The sequence below is a fragment of the Anomaloglossus baeobatrachus genome, unplaced genomic scaffold, assembly GCF_048569485.1.
Source record: "Anomaloglossus baeobatrachus isolate aAnoBae1 unplaced genomic scaffold, aAnoBae1.hap1 Scaffold_2543, whole genome shotgun sequence".
In the NCBI taxonomy this organism is placed as follows: domain Eukaryota; kingdom Metazoa; phylum Chordata; class Amphibia; order Anura; family Aromobatidae; genus Anomaloglossus; species Anomaloglossus baeobatrachus.
Window position 1 is genome coordinate 145886 of NW_027442114.1, and position 23374 is coordinate 169259.

Here is a 23374-nt window from a genome sequence, read left to right on the forward strand (position 1 = left end):
AGGAAGTGAGCGCAGCCTTTTCTCCGTTCTGCACATGCGCGACGTTAAACACAAATGCGCAGGCGTGCGTTCCATTAGCCTCACTGCATTCCACTCCCATACAGGAAGTGGGCACAGCTATTACTACGGTCGCACATAAAAGAACCCACGGCCACCACTGCACATAGCTGACTCCACCACAGGACACCCACTTCTACACCAACGCAGGTAAGACAGGATCGGCACCTCTATGCTCCCGTTACAATCAGGCTCAGTCACCATGTGATAACGCTCTCAACTCTTTAGTTGCAGGCTCCCCTTGCTTCACCTCCACTGGCTGTGCTGCCATTTCCTCTCCCACCTGGAAGGTATACTTTATTCCACTATTTTCCTGTTTCTCTCTTCCCCCTTTTCCCATAACCTACTTTTATCTGCATTTGTGGGGTATCTATATGCTATTTACATCATAGTTTTATTCATTAATATGGAAGGGAAGAGTGCCCATGAGAGTGTTGAACTGCGGAGAGCAAAAGATTAAGCTGCTCCGATTTGCCACCATTGATAAGCTGTTCTCAGTAGATACACATGCTATCCAAACAGCAGCATCCACCATTGCTTCAGCCCACCCATTCAGTGACAGCTCACCAAGTCAGCCAGAGGAGTGGTGTAAGGAATTACACGTAGGCACTGACTCCACACCTTCACATCACAAGAAGGGGGTCTACAGGCTAGTGCAAGAATACGAGCAAGTCTTCAGCAAACATCCGCTAGACTTTTGAAAAATAAAAGGGGTCAAACACTACATCCCCACAAGTGCACACCCACCCATCAAAGAGAGATATAAGCCAAATCTACCTGCACATTACCAGTGTACCAAGGACATGTTGAGCAACATGAAGGAGGCTGGGGTTATCCGTGACAGTTGTAGCCTCTGGGCAGCTCCGTTGGTCCTGTTAAAGAAGAAGGACAGCACCACTCCCCTGTATTGAGGAATAGCTAGCTGCATTGACAACTGCAAATTATTTTTCTACCCTTGATCTCACTAGTCACTATTGGCAAGTGTCCGTTGCTGAGGCAGACCGGGAGAAGACCGCCTTTGCCACCCCGATGGGTCTCTGCGAGTTCAAAAGCATGCCCTTCGAGCTGTGCAATTTGCCAGGAACCTTCCAGAGGCTGATGGAATGCTGCTTGGGACACCGAAACTTTGAAACGGTACTGCTATACCTTTATGATGTTATTGTTTATTCTAACGCAAACAAGATTTTAGGGTGTATAAAAAGGGAGATTAGATCCGATGATCCCAACGTATTGTTACCCCTCTATAAATCACTTGTAAGGCCACATCTGGAATATGGGGTAAAGTCCTGAGCAGGTTGATAACCATTGGTTTGAGCATGGTAGGGTGTAGTACGCATCTTCCTGCATCGGTAAAAGCTGCAGAAGTCCTTGAAGATTTCCGCTTCAAAGGCAGTGCCTTGATCTGTGAGGACTCTCTCTGAGTAGCCATGAGGTCTGCATAAGTGTGCTTGGAAGACCTTCGCTGCAGTATGGGCCATTAGATCTTTGACTTGTACCACAACCATAAATCTCGAGTAGTTGTCTACCATCGTAAGTGCATACGTGAGCTCACCTCGATATTCTGCAACAAAACTCCCTTTTTCGATTTCAGTTTCAGCAAACACTCCTCTTCCTGTAGAAAATATTTATCATTACCTAAGACAGTCATTCTAATGCATGACAATATTAAGGCAATTTAGTTAAAACTTGTTTTAACTCACCTTTAAGGGGATTGATGTATTTCATGGTCAATCCAGGTTTGTCAGTGATGGCACTGACATAATGTATGGCGTCTTTTTCGGGCGTTATCCTTTGCCTTTTCATTGTGAAAATCCAGTTGCCTATATCAAAGCAAATTCTACTACTTGGAAAGTATGCAGAAAATGAAATGTAGAACATATAACATCAACTGCTTAGGAACGCATCATAGGTTAGTACTTAAAAGGATATTGTCATGTTCTAGTCATAATGCAAGCTGGACATTTTTCATGTTACCCTGTAATCGCCGGCCTGTTCTAATGCTCACAAGCCAAGATATAGGCTCAGCTGCTAAGGCTTCCCTCTGCCTTCTGAATGAAAATTGAATATGTCTGGCTCACTGTGTATATAGCAGGTGCTCAGAAAAAATAAGAGTCAATTCAATAGAAATAGCTCTGGCACACTATAGTGATCAATAACGTAAGAAAAGAACTCTTAGAATGCTGAAAATTCTTTATTTGTGCAAAAGGATAATTCATCCAACGTTTCGAGCTTGTTTTTAGGTCTTTATCAAGGATAAAGTTATCTAAGATCATAAAGGGTTACAAAACCATATAAACACGTAATTAGTACATAGTACAACATAACAGTACAATATATTGCTACTTGAGAGTACAATGGGTCAAATGACCATGATGCACATACAAAAAAATTTTCCAAAGCCATAGTGAAAACATTTGTACTGAGGAAAGAAAATTTCCACATGACCTATCTGGAGAAACATTCTGGATCAAACAACCAAAAATAGTCAAGCAGGTAAATACACACCTATATGGATAACAGGATGATATGTGTTCAATTGTATAGCGTCATTGCCATTAAGGTACAAATGGAAAACTTGCAATCCTATATAGTGAAGGAAATGAACACATATCATATCAAAGAACACAGGAACATGGGTGTGAGAAAAACCTCAATGTTTATACTTTGTTCTTTATAATGGTGTGAACATGTATATGTCTCAGTACCTTATGAACTTGAGAATTCTAGTGAGTAGATGATGAAAGCCTATTCCAGAACTGGAATCGGTAAATAATTGTAGGTGGAATCTAAATGAAAAGATGGTACAAGTGTTATCATGACACGTGGGCTATAACACAATGGACCGTGTGACAAAGAAGAAAGGAGAGAAAGAAGAGGAAGAAAATGGAACTACCTGTAACATTACGTGATAGTCACTGGTAAGTATCACTTGACAATTCAGGTGAAAAAGGATTCCTTTATTAAAGGGTTCTCAGTCGCCTCAGGATCATGAAATACTAGGGTAAATGATATGAGAATGGGTAAGAAGCACCACTAAAGGAAATATGAGATGCAGGACATATATCTATAAACCCCTGAACTACATGATAGAAATAAAAAGAAGAAAAAAGAAAAAAAAGAAGAAAGAAGAAGAACACATAGAATGCGGAAAGAGAATGGGTACAACTACCTGAGTTACTGCAGGGAGGCCCCTGGTAGGTATTGTGAGGGTTAGTGGAATTCCTTCACTGAAGGGTTCTCAGTTGCCTCAGGTTCGTGAAAAATGCTATAGACAAATAATGCCCGGAGAAAAGGGGTTCATATACAGCGAATAATGGTAATACAAGGTACATGTGTCCCATGTAATAGTATAAATATATATATATTGTACTAAGCTCTACACCAGAAATAGAAAGTAGTCCCTCTGCCTTCTGTCTAGGTGCCCTGAGTTATGTCCTGTAAACTGTCACAGTGACCTAGACACACATGTGTAGTAGGGGAATATCCCTGCTGAGATGCCAGTGCTAGAGCACTCGTTTGCTGTGGAGTTGAACGCTATGTGAGCAGTTCTTACCTTCAATGAGCAGAAGTCTCTTTTTTCAGATTTCAATATCTCTGTGGGTATCTGGCAGAAATATGGAATACTCTTTACTGCTGAGACCCTGTACACCACTCCCACTAAAGGGGGCTTTACACGCTGCGACATCGCTAATGCGGAGTCGTTGGGGTCACGGAATTTGTGACGCACATCCGGCCGCATTAGCGATGTTGCTGCGTGTGATACCGATGAGCGATTTTGCATCGTTGCAAAAACGTGCAAAATCGCTCATCGGTGACATGGGTCTCCATTCTCGATTATCGTTACTGCAGCAGTAACGATGTAGTTCGTCGCTCCTGCGGTAGCACACATCGCTCCGTGTGACACCGCAGAAACGAGGAACCTCTCCTTACCTGCCTCCCAGCCGCTATGAGGAAGGAAGGAGGTGGGCGGGATGTTCCGGCCACTCATCTCCGCCCCTCCGCTGCTATTGGGCGGTCGCTCAGTGACGTCGCTGTGACGCCGCACGGACCGCCCCCTTAGAAAGGAGGCGGTTCGCCGGACACAGCGACGTCGCCGGGCAGGTAAGTATGTGTGACGGGTCTGGTCGGTGTTGTGCGGCATGGGCAGCGATTTGCCCGTGTCGCGCAACAGATGGGGGTGGGTACCCACACTAGCGATATCGGGACCGATATCGCAGTGTGTAAAGTAGCCTTTAGTCACATGACCAAGACTGTATCTGTGTCCCTACAACACACTTGAGACAAATGTGTGTGTGAGCCTGCATTGTGGGGTATATATAATATATTATAGAGCTGGGAAGGATCATTCTAAGCAGTGAGCTGTTCCAGTATTTGTAGGAAAATACCCAGTAGAAGCATCAAACACAGCACCAATACCTCCCATCAGTATTCCACCACAGTGCCATGTAACCCATGCCCTACACTCCCATCTACACCAATACTATACAGGCACAAACTAGTATATCTGACTAAAAGCCCCCAAAATATGAAGAACGGCCTATAGTTGAGTGTGGATATAAAATCTATGTGAGCAGAGCTAGAATAGAAATCACTGATCGCATTGAAGTCATTCTGACCATAAATCACCATGATATCAAGGTGAGGAGTTGTGTGTTACTGCTGGGAGGAAAGGGTTAACAGTGGAATATTAAGGTGCATTTCTGTGTGCAGTGTTACTAGTCAATGTAACAATTCAGTATGAGCTGCTCTTGGTGCCGGGGGAGGGAGATGCTCTCCTGAGCAAGATAGATGGGGAATGAACATGATATCTATATAGTGTAAGGCAGGGGGTCTCAAACCAGGTGATCATGTCTGATCAACTGGTTACATTATGTCTGATTACCTTGTCTAACAGTTTTTTCTCCCCTTTCTTTACCTTCCAGGTTCCCATAGTCACGTGAAATATCCCTGTTGCACTTGATTACGGCTCACTATTCACTATAGGATGTCTTATATCTAACATCACACTCTCACCCATCAGCACTCTATAGGTTTGTATAAGGTATGCGCTTACACATCCGGTCCTCCATAGGTATTTCCACTTATGTAACACTATCCCTATGATCACTCATAACTCATACCCTTGTAGTCAATTACAGCCTCCTCTCTCCCCCCCTCCCCTTCTCCCTTTCCATCTATAATTTTGCCAGTACAATATTAGTTTACATTAGGCACACACTCACATATTCCTTTCCTTAGTGATTTATTGTAATTCACATTCACATACAATTCTCTATGCCTGCCCCATTACTACATTCATACCTACTTGACCCTATCCTGATACCCCTTGTCTCACCTTGTTGGTCCCTACACCTGTTATCATGTCCTTTCCTGTGTCTGTCTTGTCACACAACACATTTTAGCATATAACTTGTGCTCCTTATTACCTGTCCTGCCTATTAGAATTATGTCCATTATGTCCATGCATGGCCCAATGAATCAAGTCTGTACTTCATATTCATGGTTTAAGCCTTTGGGTTCCAATGTGCCCAGAGTATATATCCAGAAAGATTCCCTTTCTTTGAGCTTCCTAATTCTATTGCCTCCTCTGCGTATGGCTTGGACATGTTCGATGACTTGGAATGTTAATTGGATCACTGTGTGATTATGCGTCACAAAATGGTGTGGGACTGGTAATAGAATCTGCTTACAATGTATTGTTGACTTGTGTTTAGCTCAAAGAAAGAGAATCTTTCTGGATATGTACTCTGGGCACATTAGAACCCAAGGGCTTAAACCGTGAATATGAAGTAAAGACTTGATTCATTGGGCCGTGCACCATGTCACCAAGTGTCCAATTGCATTGTCCAATGGCTCACAATGGTTATGCGTTTTCATTGGATGGATAATCGAAGCCATGTTTTTTTCCTTTCTGTTGGGTTTGTTGTGTGAGTAGCCTATAGGATTAAGTTGGTTACCGCAGGCAGTGGATTTAACTTCCTGTCTTTGGTCCAGTGGTAGATGGATTGTCTGGTCTATGAGCTGTTATTGGTTTGAATGCAGGTGAATGCCCATGGGCTGCTTATGACTGTGTAAAATAGTATTGATTCATGATGGATTTCAGACTACATGTAGATATCTTCAGTCTTTCTATCCACATCATTTAAATGAACATTATCCATGCAGCTTGAAATCCATCCAATAAGAGAAGCAACCTTGTACAACCAATCTGATAAGGGCACAGTATATCCTAAGGGAAGGTTATGGCGGATGCAGGAAGATGCGCACTACACCCTACCATGCTCAAACCAATGGTTATCAACCTGCTCAGGACTTTACCCCATATTCCAGATGTGGCCTTACAAGTGATTTATAGAGGGTTAACAATACGTTGGGATCACCGGATCTAATCTCCCTTTTTATACACCCTAAAATCTTGTTTGCTTTAGAATAAACAATAACATCATAAAGGTATAAGATGACGCCATTATTAGCGTCACCATACCGCTACTCTGCCTTCTAAAACGGTCTCTGCTCAAAACCAAGCATGATGCATTGCAGGCGGAGCGCGATGAGTTGCAGCAAGAAACAGTAGTGGGTGTGGGTGATAACACACAGCCCAGCCTCGTCTCATCACAACGTGCAGTGGAGGACTATGACGAGGAGGAGGATGAAGACATGGAGCAAATCTCCGGCCAAATTGAGGATATGACATGCACACCAGTCATATCCTCGGTTCAGCGTGGCTGGCCAGAGGACAGGGTAGATGAGGAGGAGGAGGAGGAGGAGGAGGAGGACAGCATGTTCAGTCAACGTGTTGGTCAGGCTACTGAAGTCCTGGCTGTTAAGAGTCTGGCGCACATGGCTGACTTTATGGTAAGCTGCCTGTCTCGTGACCCTCGCGTTAAGAACATCTTGGCCGACAATCATTACTGGTTGGTAACACTGTTAGACCCACGCTACAAGGAGAACTTTATGTCTCTTATTCCCGAGGCGGAGAGGTCAACCAAAATGCAGCAGTTCCGGAAGGCCATAGTCACGGAAGTAGGCAAAGCATTCCCCTCACAAAACGCTAGCGGCATAGGTCAGGAATCAGTGGACAACCAAGGCGTACAGCCGAGAGAGGCACAAGTCCAATCCGCCAGAGGTAGGGGAACAGTCTTTAAGATGTGGGACAGTTTTCTCAGCCCCTCACGTACCACAGCCCCTGAGGTGCGGGGTAGTGCCACAAGAAATCCTAAGTTTGCCCAGATGCTCAAGGAGTACCTTGCAGATCGAACAACTGTACTCCGACATTCCTCTGTGCCTTACAATTATTGGGTATCCAAGGTGGACACGTGGCATGAATTGGCTCTCTACGCCTTGGAAGTCCTGGCCTGCCCTGCCGCTAGCGTTTTGTCAGAGCATGTTTTTAGTGCCGCAGGTGGAATCATTACAGATAAACGCACCCGCCTGTCAACTGAAAATGCTGACAGGCTGACTCTGATCAAGATGAACAAGGGTTGGATTGGGCCAGACTTCACCACACCACCAGCAAATGAGAGCGGAATTTAAAGTTTGTAACGGGAATTTGCCATGTACCTCCAGTCACCCATGGGTACACACTTCTGGACTTTGGATAATCGCTGGACTGCTCCTCCTTCTCCTCATGCGCCACCATGATGACCGTTACAAGAGTTAGGCCTTTGTTTCAGGTATACCCCCAGTGGTAAATTTTTTCGCCCATTCTTTGCAGAATGGACATTACAACGACAGGAGACCCGCTCCTTTGCAATGGGAACAATGTTTTGAGGCCCTCATGCACGTCTCTATGCAGGGACAACGTGGAGCCTCCCAATTTTTGGCTGCCCTGCCAAAGGGCTATACTATAATACACCCACTTCCTGACAATGGACACTTAATGTTTTGAGGCCCTCATGCACGTCTCTATCCAGGGACAACGTGGAGCCTCCCAATTTTTGGCTGCCCTGCCAAAGGGCTATACTACAAAAGACCCACTTCCTGACAATGGACACTTAATGTTTTGAGGCCCTCATGCACGTCTCTATCCAGGGACAACGTGGAGCCTCCCAATTTTTGGCTGCCCTGCCTAAGGGCTATACTATAATACACCCACTTCCTGACAATGGACACTTAATGTTTTGAGGCCCTCATGCACGTCTCTATCCAGGGACAACGTGGAGCCTCCCAATTTTTGGCTGCCCTGCCAAAGGGCTATACTACAAAAGACCCACATCCTGACAATGGACACTTAATGTTTTGAGGCCCTCATGCACGTCTCTATCCAGGGACAACGTGGAGCCTCCCAATTTTTGGCTGCCCTGCCTAAGGGCTATACTATAATACACCCACTTCCTGACAATGGACACTTAATGTTTTGAGGCCCTCATGCACGTCTCTATCCAGGGACAACGTGGAGCCTCCCAATTTTTGGCTGCCCTGCCAAAGGGCTATACTATAATACACCCACTTCCTGACAATGGACACTTAATGTTTTGAGGCCCTCATGCACGTCTCTATCCAGGGACAACGTGGAGCCTCCCAATTTTTGGCTGCCCTGCCAAAGGGCTATACTACAAAAGACCCACTTCCTTCCAATGGGCACTTCAGGTTTACAGGCCCTCATGCACGTCTCTATCCAGGGACAACGTGGAGCCTCCCAATTTTTGGCTGCCCTGCCTAAGGGCTATACTATAATACACCCACTTCCTGACAATGGACACTTAATGTTTTGAGGCCCTCATGCATGTCTCTATCCAGGGACAACGTGGAGCCTCCCAATTTTTGGCTGCCCTGCCAAAGGGCTATACTACAAAAGACCCACTTCCTTCCAATGGGCACTTCAGGTTTACAGGCCCTCATGCACGTCTCTATCCAGGGACAACGTGGAGCCTCCCAATTTTTGGCTGCCCTGCCAAAGGGCTATACTACAAAAGACCCACTTCCTTCCAATGGGCACTTCAGGTTTACAGGCCCTCATGCACGTCTCTATCCAGGGACAACGTGGAGCCTCCCAATTTTTGGCTGCCCTGCCTAAGGGCTATACTATAATACACCCACTTCCTGACACTGGACACTTAATGTTTTGAGGCCCTCATGCACGTCTCTATCCAGGGACAACGTGGAGCCTCCCAATTTTTGGCTGCCCTGCCTAAGGGCTATACTACAATAGACCCACTTCCTTACAATGGGCACTTCAGGTTTACAGGCCATCATGCACGTCTGTATGCAGGGGCATTGGTGAACCTCACAATTTTGGACTGCACTGGCAAAGGAAAATACTACAAAGACTCAGTTCCTCAAAATGGGCACATTAGACTCAGAGGCCTTTATGCACGTCTCTTCTCAGGGACATCGGAGTGCCACACAATGTTTTACGTAAAATCTTTCATGTATTGATCTCAAAAAGTAACATACATTAGCTCTATCTCACTATTGGGTATGTGCCCTTAACATTTCCGCTATGAAAAATCATTTTGGTGTCATTTTGGAAGGTTTTCTGGTGAGTCCGTAAAAATGGCGTAAAACGTGGACAAAATTATTCACAGCTGTGACTTTTGAGTGATAAATGCTTCAAGGGGTCTTCCCCATGCTGTTGCCATGTCATTTGAGCACTCTTCGGAGACTTTTGTGCCATTTTTAGGGTTTCTACATGCTGCCGGTGGTCATTTCACAAAAATACTCGGGTCTCCCATAGGATAACATTGGGCTCGGTGCTCGGGCCGAGTACACGAGTATCTTGGGAGGCTCGGCCCGAGCTTCGAGCACCCGAGCTTTTTAGTACTCGCTCATCACTACTAATAAACCTAAAAAATAAAAATAAATTGAATAAAAATCATGAATGTTGTGTTATAACAGGAAATTCGGTGTAAGAATGAATATCCGGGATGAGAGTTCAGCGAATGAGTTATAGAAATTGTTACAAAAAGGAGTGTGTACGGTTTATGCGTAAATTTTCAGAATGCGTACATGAAAATTATATGTATGTGAGAATGTCCCCCATGCTTTGTAAAAAGTTATTTATGAAAATGTAAATAAAATATATAAAAATGCCTAATTATTTATAATTTATGAGAAAGATATATATGTATGGAAGAATGTTATAAGGTGTCCAAGAACCATAAAGAAAAAGGGTGCATATATAATGTTAGAGGTCTAGAGTTCCACCAGGCTATATCACCCCTAAAGAAATAGAAAGAAGACCTTACTACCTGTGTACCCCAAAAAAAGCTATATTTCTTAGCCAGGATTATGGTGGAGATATGCACAAGTGAAATAAGAATATAAAGTAATACAATAAGATTATAAAACCAATATGTGTGCATTCATGCACCACCCGGTACGCTACCCTTGCCAAATTGTTCACTCTAGATCCCCACACGATCCATGAAGCCGTTCCCCCGGTCACACCGCCTGCTGCCGGTTCCCACTCATCCCTGGGGGAGTTAGGCGAGTGGTATCGAGAGCTACATGTCGGCACTGATGATACCCCCATACACCACAAGGAAGGGGTATACCGGGTGGTACAGGAGTATGAGCGGGTTTTTAGCAAGCACCCTCTAGATTTTGGGCAGATTAAAGGGGTTCAACACCACATCCCTACCGGTACACACTCCCCTATTAAAGAGAGATACAGGCCTATTCCCCCTGCGCACTACCAATGCGCCAAAGACATGTTGAGGAACATGAAGGAGGCAGAGGTTATTAGGGACAGCTGTAGTCCCTGGGCCGCTCCGTTGGTGCTGGTTAAGAAGAAGGATGGCACCATGCGGATGTGTGTGGATTACCGGAAGATTAACCAGATAACGCATAAGGATGCTTACCCTCTGCCCCGCATCAAAGAGTCCCTGGCCTCGCTGAGAACCGCTAACTACTTCTCCACCCTTGACCTCACCAGCGGGTACTGGCAGGTGGCCGTGGCACCGGAAGACCGAGAGAAGACTGCCTATGGGACCGTTTTGCTGTACTTGGATGATGTGATTGTGTACTCACAGACGTATGAAGCCCACCTGGAGCACCTAGCCGAGGTGTTCGCGTCCCTTGCCAAGTATGGGATGAAGTTGAAGCCCTCAAAGTGTCATCTGCTGAAACCCAGAGTGCAGTACCTAGGACATGTGGTTGGTGCGGAAGGTGTCGCCCCCAACCCCGAGAAGATCACCGCCATCCAAGACTGGCCGAGACCGACCACAGTGAGGGAAGTGAGGCAGTTTCTGGGCCTGGTGGGATATTACCGTCGCTTCATTAAGGGGTACACAAAGATGGCTGCCCCCATGCAAGACCTCCTCGTAGGACAGACCAAGGGTGGTAGATCCCTAGTAGCCCCATTGGTGTGGGAAGAAAAGCATGAGGAATCCTTCCGCCAGCTGAGAACAGCCCTGACCGGAGAGGAAATCCTAGCGTACCCTGACTACAGCCGCCCATTCATCCTCTACACCGACGCCAGCAATGTGGGCTTGGGGGCTGTTCTATCCCAGGTCCAAGACAGAAGGGAAAAGGTAATAGCTTATGCTAGCCGAAAACTCCGACCGACTGAGAGGAACCCTGAGAACTACATCTCCTTCAAGCTTGAGCTCTTGGCACTGGTGTGGGCTATCACCGAGCGTTTCCGCCATTACCTGGCAGCAGCCAAGTTCACCGCGTACACAGACAATAACCTGCTGACCCATCTAGATACGGCCAAGCTGGGCGCGTTGGAGCAGCGGTGGGTGACCAGGTTAGCCAACTACGATTTCACCATCAAGTACCGGGCCGGCCGTACCAACGTCAATGCCAATGCACTCTCCCGGATGCCCCACCTGTCGGAAGAGGGGCCAGAGGATGATGACCTCGAAGAGATCGAGTTGCCTGCATTTCACCGGCCATTCACTGAGAAGGTGCACGTCTACCAACAACGGGTGAACCTGGATCCGCTGCCCCGACAGGACTGGCAGGAAGCTCAGGACCAGGCACCTGCTGTCCGCCTGGTCAAGACTCTAGTGGAACAGGGTTCTGCTGGGATAGACCCTGCTGCCCCTGCCGAAGCCCAACGTCTGTGGCAAGAACGGACCCGGCTATACCTACACCAGGGGAAGTTGTATCGCGAGCTGATTAATCCAAAGACTCACGAGAAGATCCGCCAGCTGGTGATTCCCCAGGCTAAAGTGCCCACCGTCCTGCAAGCATACCATGATGGTGCAGTGCACTTCGGGTGGAAGAAGCTAGAGATGTTGTTAAGAGAGCGGTTCTATTGGAGTGGAATGCGGGAATCTGTGGAGGCCTGGTGCCGAGAATGTGGCCCTTGCGCATTGAGAAGGAAGGACGAGGCCAGCCAGAAGGCACCCCTACACCCGATCATTACACACCAACCGCTGGAGCTGGTTCCCCTTGACCATGTAAAGCTCACCCCCAGCCGAAGTGGGTACACCTACGCTCTGACCATCGTAGACCACTACTCGAGGTTCCTGGTGGTTGTCCCAGTTAAGGACTTAACCGGCCGCACCGCTGCTAAGGCTTTCCAGGCTTATTTCTGTTGACCGCATTGGTACCCGGAGAGGGTGCTTACCGACCAGGGTCCGGCCTTTGAAGCAGAGGTATTCCAGGAATTCTGCCAGTTGTACGGCTGCAAGAAAATCCGGACCACGCCTTACCACGCCCAAACCAATGGCATTTGTGAAAAGATGAACCACTTGGTCCTGGGCCTCCTCAAGACGTTACCACTGGAAGAGCGGAACCTGTGGCTGGAGAAGCTACCTGACCTGGTCGATATGTACAACAACATCCCTTCCAGCTCTACGAAATGCACTCCAGCATACCTGATGAGAGCTCGTCCCGGCCGGCTACCAGTGGATCTGGAAATGGGCTTGGAAGCTTCAGAAGCACTCCTGTCGACAGCTGAATGGGACACTCGGCGGAGGACACAGTACCGACAGGTCCAGGAGTATGTTGAAAAGAACTTGTGCCGGAGTCGGGGACAACAGGAGCAGTGCTTCAACAAGAAGGCGCCTGCCGGTTCCTTCCAACCTGGGGATGTAGTGCTGAAGAGGAAAAGAAGGGCCCACAAGCTGGATGATCAATGGGAAAAAACCCCGTATGTAGTCCAGCCCACAGGATGGGAGAATGGGAAGGCCTACCAGATCAGCCGTGACCAGGGGGGGACTTTGGCCACGGTTTCCCGAGACCACCTGAAGAAGTGCCCACCAGCATTGAGAGTAGCGGATGAGGCTCCAGTTCCCAGTCCAGTGGAGAAGGAAAAAGAGGTAATCCACACCATGATGGGTGATTTTCCAGCAGACTGGCCTACACAGAACGGTGCGGTGATCCTTCCAGTGATACTGTTCCCACAACCCGTGGATGAAGAAATGATGGAAACGGTTAACCGCGAGCCAGTGCCCAGGGATGTACCTGTACCCAGCTCCCCTACGCCTCCGCCTGCCCCACATGATAGCAGGGAGGAGGAACTGACTGTTCCCTCTGCCCCACTGCCTGTCACCACTGACACCGGACCCCGAAGGTCCACTCGCTCCAACCTAGGTAGACCCCCACTTAGGTACAGGGAAACTACTCTTTAAAAGGGGGGGGCTTTATGTGTTGAGTGTACCAGTTTGAAAGTTTTAAATGATAAGTAAAGATGATCAACCTCTATAAATCACTTGTAAGGCTACATCTGGAATATGGGAACCAGTTTTGGGCTCCACATTTTAAAAAGGACATTCAGAAGTTAGAGTCAGTTCAAAGGTGGGCAACTAGACTACTACAAGGAATGGAAGGCCTCCCATATGATGACAAGTTGAAAAAGTTATTAAGTGATTATTGGCTGCAATGGGGCTTTCTGGCTGGTGCCAGCCTCTCTTCTTAGCACACAGGAACCACAATCCCTACACCATGCTTCAATGGATTCTCTCATCCCAGCCCAGTAAAACTACATATTTTACACAGTCATAAGCAGCCCATGGGCATTCACCTGCATTCAAACCAATAACAGCTCATAGACCAGACAATCCATCTACCACTGGACCAAAGACAGGAAGTTAAATCCACTGCCTGCGGTAACCAACTTAATCCTATAGGCTACTCACACAACAAACCCAACAGAAAGGAAAAAAACATGGCTTCGATTATCCATCCAATGAAAACGCATAACCATTGTGAGCCATTGGACAATGCAATTGGACACATGGTGACATGGTGCACGGCCCAATGAATCAAGTCTTTACTTCATATTCACGGTTTAAGCCCTTGGGTTCTAATGTGCCCAGAGTACATATCCAGAAAGATTCTCTTTCTTTGAGCTAAACACAAGTCAACAATACATTGTAAGCAGATTCTATTACCAGTCCCACACCATTTTGTGACGCATAATCACACAGTGATCCAATTAAGATTCCAAGTCATCGAACATGTCCAAGCCATACGTAGAGGAGGCAATAGAATTAGGAAGCTCAAAGAAAGGGAATCTTTCTGGATATATACTCTGGGCACATTGGAACCCAAAGGCTTAAACCATGAATATGAAGTACAGACTTGATTCATTGGGCCATGCATGGACATAATGGACATAATTCTAATAGGCAGGACAGGTAATAAGGAGCACAAGGGATATGCTAAAATGTGTTGTGTGACAAGACAGACACAGGAAAGGAGATGATAACAGGTGTAGGGACCAACAAGGTGAGACAAGGGGTATCAGGATAGGGTCAAGTAGGTATGAATGTAGTAATGGGGCAGGCATAGAGAATTGTATGCGAATGTGAATTACAATAAGTCACTAAGGAAAGGAATATGTGAGTGTGTGCCTAATGTAAACTAATATTGTACTGGCAAAATTATAGATGGAAAGGGAGAAGGGGAGAGGGGAGAGAGGAGGCTGTAATTGACTACAAGGGTATGAGTTATGAGTGATCATAGGGATAGTGCTACATAAGTGGAAATACCTATGGAGGACCGGATGTGTAAGCGCATACCTTATACAAACCTATAGAGTGCTGATGGGTGAGAGTGTGATGTTAGATATAAGACATCCTATAGTGAATAGTGAGCCGTAATCAAGTGCAACAGGGATATTTCACGTGACTATGGGAACCTGGAAGGTAAAGAAAGGGGAGAAAAAACTGTTAGACAAGGTAATCAGACAAACATGACAAATAAAAAACAAGGAAGAATGGAACTCCATACATACTGGAACCATATATAGTGTGAACACGAAAAAGAACCGGGCGTTAGAAAAAATGTGCACGGCCCAATGGATCAAGTCGGTTCTTCATATTCATGGTTTAAGCCCTTGGGTTCCAACGTGCCCAGAGTATATATCCAGAAAGATTCCCTTTCTTTGAGCTTCCTAATTCTATCGCCTCCTCTGCGTATGGCTGGGACATGTTCGATGACTTGGAATCTTAATTGGGCCACTGTGCGATTATGCGTCACAAAATGGTGTGGGACTGGTAATAGAATCTGCTTACAACGTATTGTTGACTTGTGCTTAGCACAAAGAAAGGGAATCTTTCTGGATATGTACTCTGGACACATTAGAACCCAAGGGCTTAAACCGTGAATATGAAGTACAGACTTGATTCATTGGGCCGTGCACCATGTCACCATGTGTGCAATTGCATTGTCCAATGGCTCACAATGGTTATGCGTTTTCATTGGATGGATAATCGAAGCCATGTTTTTTTCCTTTCTCTTGGGTTTGTTGTGTGAGTAGACTATAGGATTAAGTTAGTTACCGCAGGCAGTGGATTTAGCTTCCTGTCTTTGGTCCAGTGGTAGATTGATTGTTTGGTCTATGAGCTGTTATGGGTTTTAATCCAGGTGAATGCCCATGGGCTGCTTATAACTGTGTGAAATATGTAGTTTTACTGGGCTGGGATGAGAGAATCCATCGAAGCATGGTGTAGGGATTGTGGTTCCTGTGTGCTAAGAAGAAAGGCTGGCACCAGCCAGAAAGCCCCATTACAGCCAATAATCAACCGCTAGCCGCTGGAACTCGTTGCTCTAGATCATGTCAAACTCACACCAAGCAGGAATAGATACATTAGCCCACCATCCCACCCAAAGAGCAACTTCTGCTGCGCAGCTGGCTTTCTAGGCAGCAGCGCTATCGTGATGTCAGCGGGGGACATTGTGACAAGCCAGTGTTCCGTCACTTCATGTTGTGCACTGTTCAAACGGAAAATACATCAACAGGCAGACTACAGAAAAGCTTACTAACAAAGGTTAGAGAGGGGCTTTCTCAGAGGGCTTTTTACAGTTTGTCTATTCCCAATTAGCCGTTTAAGTATGCTTAATGAAAGTACTAATTCTTTCATAGGCCGCCCATTCTTAGTATTTGACGTTCCTTATATTGCGGTATCAGGCTTCGCAGCAGGTTGCAAAACATTCATCACCCATGACTGTCCCCAATTGGGCTCAGAAGCTAAATGTCTATCATGACCTCTCTTTTTGAAAGTCCAAGAGCAAGCAAACTCTTCCTCCAGGAGAGGGAGCCAACAGATCACTAAAGACATCATCATTGCTCAAAGAAAACACCGAAAAACAATGGAAGCTTTAATTGGAGTGGAATCTGATAGACAGCACCTGATGCCAAGTCTGCATCTTCTAACACCTGCAGTCACTGCAGCAGCTGAATCCAATGTGTCCAAAAGGGATCTATTCTATTCAATTGCAAATGATCTAGATAAGACTGAGAATAAGATACTGCACGGGACATAGCAGAGTTGGTCAAGTTGAGTGGAGATGAGTTTGCTATTTGGCACAGCTTTTGCATCAATAAAGCAAGTAAAAGGTGTGAAAGATAAAAAAAAGGGTGAAAGTGTGAAAAGTGAATTGGCCAAATTGAGGTGCATATAAAGTTTTTGCTTTCTTTCAATTCACTAATGGGGCTCATTTGAATCAGGTGAATTGAGTTCTGCTTTTGGAAACTGGGTTAAGAAGGGGTGCACCGGTCCTGGAGGTACTGCAATACCAGGTCAATGCGTGGAGTGGACAGAGCAAGATTTTTTCCATCTCCTTGTTCTAAAAATCCATTTAATATATGGTCCCCAGAGAGGGGACGTATCAGATATTAAACTGATAAGAACAGATTTAATTTTTTTTTTTTTCTGTTTATCAGTAGGACTTCAAAATAACAAAGGTGATCGCCTCCCGTTGCCTGGGAACCGTCCAGGCACAAGAGGGCTATGTGTCACCAGAAGGCGCACACACTTCCTCAAGGCCGGCAGACGTGCAATCCCAGGCACCTTCCAGTACCGACCAAGGTAGCGTCCTCCGAAACTACACTTGATCTTAGCCAAAAGGCCGAGAAGCTATAACCCGAATTGGTTACGGCCTTGAGTGGCACCCTGGCCTATACCGGACACATCTTAGGGAGAGGGAGACAAACCCACGCCTACAGAAGACATTTTGTCACCCAAGCCAACCCTTGAAAAGGCTGTTTTGCAGAGCAAAAACAAGAAGAATGATGCTTTTTGCAGCCGCCGCCCACTGCAATTAATCTGAATAACTCCTCCTCCTCCAAGCACCTCCCCTCCCCCTTGCAGTCTTTCCAATTCATGATACAAAAAGACGGACGGACAGGACAGGACAGGACAGGCTGCCTGACTTTCCGTCACTGCCACCCTTTGCCATCCTTGCCCGTAGAAAGCCCTTTCATCATCCCCAAACCCTAATCTTTTCCCTTCCCTTCCCAGCTGCGTCTCACTCCCTTTCATTAGGAAGTGAGCGCAGCCTTTTCTCCGTTCTGCACATGCGCGACGTTAAACACAAATGCGCAGGCGTGCGTTCCATTAGCCTCACTGCATTCCACTCCCATACAGGAAGTGGGCGCAGCTATTACTACGGTCGCACATAAAAGAACCCACGGCCACCACTGCACACAGCTGACTCCACCACAGGACACCCACTTCTACACCAACGCAGGTAAGACAGGATCGGCACCTCTATGCTCCCGTTACAATCAGGCTCAGTCACCATGTGATAACGCTCTCAACTCTTTAGTTGCAGGCTCCCCTTGCTTCACCTCCACTGGCTGTGCTGCCATTTCCTCTCCCACCTGGAAGGTATACTTTATTCCACTATTTTCCTGTTTCTCTCTTCCCCCTTTTCCCATAACCTACTTTTATCTGCATTTGTGGGGTATCTATATGCTATTTACATCATAGTTTTATTCATTAATATGGAAGGGAAGAGTGCCCATGAGAGTGTTGAACTGCGGAGAGCAAGAGATTAAGCTGCTCCGATTTGCCACCATTGATAAGCTGTTCTCAGTAGATACACATGCTATCCAAACAGCAGCATCCACCATTGCTTCAGCCCACCCATTCAGTGACAGCTCACCAAGTCAGCCAGAGGAGTGGTGTAAGGAATTACACGTAGGCACTGACTCCACACCTTCACATCACAAGAAGGGGGTCTACAGGCTAGTGCAAGAATACGAGCAAGTCTTCAGCAAACATCCGCTAGACTTTTGAAGAATAAAAGGGGTCAAACACTACATCCCCACAAGTGCACACCCACCCATCAAAGAGAGATATAAGCCAAAACTACCTGCACATTACCAGTGTACCAAGGACATGTTGAGCAACATGAAGGAGGCTGGGGTTATCCGTGACAGTTGTAGCCTCTGGGCAGCTCCGTTGGTCCTGTTAAAGAAGAAGGACAGCACCACTCCCCTGTATTGAGGAATAGCTAGCTGCATTGAGAACTGCAAATTATTTTTCTACCCTTGATCTCACTAGTCGCTATTGGCAAGTGTCCGTTGCTGAGGCAGACCGGGAGAAGACCGCCTTTGCCACCCCGATGGGTCTCTGCGAGTTCAAAAGCATGCCCTTCGAGCTGTGCAATTTGCCAGGAACCTTCCAGAGGCTGATGGAATGCTGCTTGGGACACCGAAACTTTGAAACGGTACTGCTATACCTTTATGATGTTATTGTTTATTCTAAAGCAAACAAGATTTTAGGGTGTATAAAAAGGGAGATTAGATCCGGTGATCCCAACGTATTGTTAACCCTCTATAAATCACTTGTAAGGCCACATCTGGAATATGGGGTAAAGTCCTGAGCAGGTTGATAACCATTGGTTTGAGCATGGTAGGGTGTAGTGCGCATCTTCCTGCATCGGTAAAAGCTGCAGAAGTCCTTGAAGATTTCCGCTTCAAAGGCAGTGCCTTGATCTGTGAGGACTCTCTCTGAGTAGCCATGAGGTCTGCATAAGTGTGCTTGGAAGACCTTCGCTGCAGTATGGGCCATTAGATCTTTGACTTGTACCACAACCATAAATCTCGAGTAGTTGTCTACCATCGTAAGTGCATACGTGAGCTCGCCTCGATATTCTGCAACAAAACTCCCTTTTTCGATTTCAGTTTCAGCAAACACTCCTCTTCCTGTAGAAAATATTTATCATTACCTAAGACAGTCATTCTAATGCATGACAATATTAAGGCAATTTAGTTAAAACTTGTTTTAACTCACCTTTAAGGGGATTGATGTATTTCATGGTCAATCCAGGTTTGTCAGTGATGGCACTGACATAATGTATGGCGTCTTTTTCGGGCGTTATCCTTTGCCTTTTCATTGTGAAAATCCAGTTGCCTATATCAAAGCAAATTCTACTACTTGTAAAGTATGCAGAAAATGAAATGTAGAACATATAACATCAACTGCTTAGGAACGCATCATAGGTTAGTACTTAAAAGGATATTGTCATGTTCTAGTCATAATGCAAGCTGGACATTTTTCATGTTACCCTGTAATCGCCGGCCTGTTCTAATGCTCACAAGCCAAGATATAGGCTCAGCTGCTAAGGCTTCCCTCTGCCTTCTGAATGAAACTTGAATATGTCTGGCTCACTGTGTATATAGCAGGTGCTCAGAAAAAATAAGAGTCAATTCAATAGAAATAGCTCTGGCACACTATAGTGATCAATAACGTAAGAAAAGAACTCTTGGAATGCTGAAAATTCTTTATTTGTGCAAAAGGATAATTCATCCAACGTTTCGACCTTGTTTTTAGGTCTTTATCAAGGATAAAGTTATCTAAGATCATAAAGGGTTACAAAACCATATAAACACGTAATTAGTACATAGTACAACATAACAGTACAATATATTGCTACTTGAGAGTACAATGGGTCAAATAACCATGATGCACATACAAAAAATTTTTCCAAAGCCATAGTGAAAACATTTGTACTGAGGAAAGAAAATTTCCACATGACCTATCTGGAGAAACATTCTGGATCAAACAACCAAAAATAGTCAAGCAGGTAAATACACACCTATATGGATAACAGGATGATATGTGTTCAATTGTATAGCGTCATTGCCATTAAGGTACAAATGGAAAACTTGCAATCCTATATAGTGAAGGAAATGAACACATATCATATCAAAGAACACAGGAACATGGGTGTGAGAAAAACCTCAATGTTTATACTTTGTTCTTTATAATGGTGTGAACATGTATATGTCTCAGTACCTTATGCACTTGAGAATTCTAGTGAGTAGATGATGAAAGCCTATTTCAGAACTGGAATCGGTAAATAATTGTAGGTGGAATCTAAATGAAAAGATGGTACAAGTGTTATCATGACACGTGGGCTATAACACAATGGACCGTGTGACAAAGAAGAAAGGAGAGAAAGAAGAGGAAGAAAATGCAACTACCTGTAACATTACGTGATAGTCACTGGTAAGTATCACTTGACAATTCAAGTGAAAAAGGATTCCTTTATTAAAGGGTTCTCAGTCGCCTCAGGATCATGAAATACTAGGGTAAATGATATGAGAATGGGTAAGAAGCACCACTAAAGGAAATATGAGATGCAGGACATATATCTATAAACCCCTGAACTACATGATAGAAATAAAAAGAAGAAAAAAGAAAAAAAAGAAGAAAGAAGAAGAACACATAGAATGCGGAAAGAGAATGGGTACAACTACCTGAGTTACTGCAGGGAGGCCCCTGGTTGGTATTGTGAGGGTTAGTGGAATTCCTTCACTGAAGGGTTCTCAGTTGCCTCAGGTTCGTGAAAAATGCTATAGACAAATAATGCCCGGAGAAAAGGGGTTCATATACAGCGAATAATGGTAATACAAGGTACATGTGTCACATGTAATAGTATATATATATATATTGTACTAAGCTCTACACCAGAAATAGAAAGTAGTCCCTCTGCCTTCTGTCTAGGTGCCCTGAGTTATGTCCTGTAAACTGTCACAGCGACCCAGACACACATGTGTAGTAGGGGAATATCCCTGCTGAGATGCCAGTGCTAGAGCACACGTTTGCTGTGGAGTTGAACGCTATGTGAGCAGTTCTTACCTTCAATGAGCAGAAGTCTCTTTTTTCAGATTTCAATATCTCTGTGGGTATCTGGCAGAAATATGGAATACTCTTTACTGCTAAGACCCTGTACACCACTCCCACTAAAGGGGGCTTTACACGCTGCGACATCGCTAATGCGGAGTCGTTGGGGTCACGGAATTTGTGACGCACATCCGGCCGCATTAGCGATGTTGCTGCGTGTGACACCGATGAGCGATTTTGCATCGTTGCAAAAACGTGCAAAATCGCTCATCGGTGACATGGGTCTCCATTCTCGATTATCGTTACTGCAGCAGTAACGATGTAGTTCGTCGCTCCTGCGGCAGCACACATTGCTCCGTGTGACACCGCAGAAACGAGGAACCTCTCCTTACCTGCCTCAAAGCCGCTATGAGGAAGGAAGGAGGTGGGCGGGATGTTCCGGCCACTCATCTCCGCCCCTCCACTGCTATTGGGCGGTCGCTCAGTGACGTTGCTGTGACGCCGCACGAACCGCCCCCTTAGAAAGGAGGCGGTTCGCCGGTCACAGCGACGTCGCCGGGCAGGTAAGTATGTGTGACTGGTTCTGTTCGGTGTTGTGCAGCATGGGCAGCAATTTGCCCGTGTCGCGCAACAGATGGGGGCGGGTACCCACACTAGCGATATCAGGACCGATATCGCAGTGTGTAAAGTAGCCTTTAGTCACATGACCAAGACTGTATCTGTGTCCCTACAACACACTTGAGACAAATGTGTGTGTGAGCCTGCATTGTGGGGTATATATAATATATTATAGAGCTGGGAAGGATCATTCTAAGCAGTGAGCTGTTCCAGTATTTGTAGGAAAATACCCAGTAGAAGCCTCAAACACAGCACCAATACCTCCCATCAGTATCCCACCACAGTGCCATGTAACCCATGCCCTACACTCCCATCTACACCAATACTATACAGGCACAAACTAGTATATCTGACTAAAAACCCCCAAAATATGAAGAACGGCCTATAGTTGAGTGTGGATATAAAATCTATGTGAGCAGAGCTAGAATAGAAATCACTGATCGCATTGAAGTCATTCTGACCATAAATCACCATGATATCAAGGTGAGGAGTTGTGTGTTACTGCTGGGAGGAAAGGGTTAACAGTGGAATATTAAGGTGCATTTCTGTGTGCAGTGTTACTAGTCAATGTACAAATTGTCTCTCCAGTAAAGGAGACAAACTCTAGCACAGCGCCACCTATTGGAAGTAGCGATCCTAAAAGTCACAAGTGGATTTTCAACAATCCATTGCAATATGACTCAGGATATATAAGCCAGATCAGAATCCCAATTTGCAGACACGGTGTTTCGGGGTGCTTGCCCCTCGTCAGTGCAAAGTATGGGGGTGTCAATGTAGTCATTGTAACAATTCAGTATGAGCTGCTCTTGGTGCCGGGGGAGGGAGATGCTCTCCTGAGCAAGATAGATGGGGAATGAACATGATATCTATATAGTGTAAGGCAGGGGGTCTCAAACTCGGCTGGGTGTATGGGCCGCACAGAGGAAAAAAATAATGTGGGGGGCTGCATTCTTTGCAGGACAAAGTGACATTTTTATTGGTACCATATATATATTTTTTTTTCACACACCTTTGGATGACTGATTTTCAACATTTTTCACTTGTTTATTATAACAAATGTGCACATTCTTTGGTTAAATCTAAAAAAAAAAAATTGATGTTAAAAAAAAGTTATGCCTTATTTTGTTTTTTTTACAGTTTATCCCTTTCTTTTAACTAATAGTGTTACAATTATGACGCTAGCGTTTTGTGAAGGGAATGCTTTGCCTACTTCCGTGACTATGGCCTTCCAGAACTGCTGCATTTTGGCTGACCTCTCCGCCTCGGGAATAAGAGACATAAAGTTCTCCTTGTAGCGTGGGTCTAACAGTGTTACCAACCAGTAATGATTGTCGGCCAAGATGTTCTTAACGCGAGGGTCACGAGACAGGCAGCTTACCATAAAGTCATCCATGTGCGCCAGACTCTTAACAGCCATCACTTCAATATCCAGACCAACACGA

General features: G+C 45.6%; 1 pseudogene; it reads right to left on the bottom strand.

The window, feature by feature from the left end:
* Nucleotides 1-16941: 16941 nt before the first annotated feature.
* Nucleotides 16942-17148, bottom strand: LOC142262954 (U2 spliceosomal RNA; annotated as a pseudogene).
* Between the last annotated feature and the right edge of the window lie 6226 nt (nt 17149-23374).